This window comes from Prosopis cineraria, unplaced genomic scaffold (assembly GCF_029017545.1).
Source record: "Prosopis cineraria cultivar Desert tree isolate PC_DT_omini unplaced genomic scaffold, ASM2901754v1 PC3, whole genome shotgun sequence".
NCBI classification, from domain to species: Eukaryota; Viridiplantae; Streptophyta; class Magnoliopsida; order Fabales; family Fabaceae; genus Prosopis; species Prosopis cineraria.
The window spans coordinates 24,809,987-24,811,405 of record NW_026555334.1 but is presented as its reverse complement, the minus strand read 5'-3'; the positions used below and the strand labels follow the sequence as shown (position 1 = coordinate 24,811,405).

The following is a 1,419-nucleotide window of genomic DNA, read 5'->3' as shown; positions in this document are numbered from 1 at the left end:
TTCATCATCACTCTCCTCCCTCTCAAATCATAATCTTAAACCACCTGGTATATCAACCATCAGACTAGTTCAGAGTAAGGAATTAAGAGCGAAATATGGAATGCATGCATCCATTGAAAATATCTCAATATTTTTACCATATATTATAAAGTCATATATATATATGCATGAGTGTGTGATTAGTCTGAAAGTGAAAGCAGAAGAAAGACAACTGCCGCGCGGAATCCACACTCATTCATAGCGTGGCCTCTCCTCCTCTCTCCATCTGGTCTCTCTCCTTCATCACACCTCGCCTCTTCCCTCTTCATACCCTAATCTTAAATCTCTTTTCATAATTATTAGACAAACACAAACTCATTGCATCTGTTTCACACAGCATGAAAACGCAGGACGACGTCGACCATGGATTCTCTGACTTCTACTGTAACTGGCTTCTCAAGCTTCAAGACATCCTTCATCATCTTCGGCAGGTGGACGTCCAGCAGGTGCAGAAGAGCGACCAAGACCTGCAAGCTTTGGTCTCCACAGTCACCACCCTCCTCAAGGAATACTACACTCTCAAATGGTCCTCCGCTCGCCACGACGTTCTCCCCTTCTTCTCCCCTACCTGGTTCACTCCTTTGGAGAATGCTTACTCCTCCTGGCTCACCGGATGGAAGCCCTCCTCCGCCTTCCGCCTCCTCGGCTCTTTGATCAGGAAGCCCAGCACCGCGTTGGCCGCCGTGACGGAGGAGCAGCGGAGGAGGATAGAGGAGCTGAGGATGAAGATATGCGTGGAGGAGGAGAAGGTAGAGAGAGAGACGGAGAGGCTGCAGGTGGCCATAGCTGACCGAAAATGGCAGAGCTGGTGAAACTGTCGAGCCGCCGCTGCCGTGACAGCGTGGCTGACGGGCTGGTGGAGGTTGCCTTGAAGGGGGTTATGGGTGGGCTGGAGAAGGTGATGAAGGCCGCGGATTGCGTGAGGCTCAAGACACTGAAGGGGATATTGGATATTCTGACGCCATTGCAGTGTGTGCAGTTCTTGGCCGCAACCCTTTCTCTGTATCTTCGTCTCAGGCAATGTGGGATCAACACCGACATGGCTCCACCCAAACTGAATATCCAGGAAAAGTGATCCTTATGCACTTGCAAATCAATTGTAAATCTGGAGGCTTTAGCTTGTTTCAGCTAATTAATTTCTCTCGATCTGATTTTGCTGGTTTTTTATCAGTTAGCGATATAAATACTCAAAATAGAAATAATAATTAGAAGCTACACTAAAAAGGCAGGAATATCGTACATCAGGAAACAGTCTATTCTAATTAAAATTTCAATGAAATCAAAACTTGGATGATGCTAAGTAATAATCAGTGATTGGATAAAGCCGTAAGTGTGCAGAATCGCTGTTAGCTAGAAAAAGAAGAAAGAATGAATCTCCAT

At 46.3% G+C, this 1,419-nt stretch overlaps 1 pseudogene; it reads left to right on the top strand.

Moving 5' to 3' along the window:
• The first annotated feature begins 250 nt into the window (after positions 1 to 250).
• On the top strand, positions 251 to 1,114 carry LOC129305462 (protein DOG1-like 4; annotated as a pseudogene).
• The last annotated feature ends 305 nt before the right edge of the window (positions 1,115 to 1,419 follow it).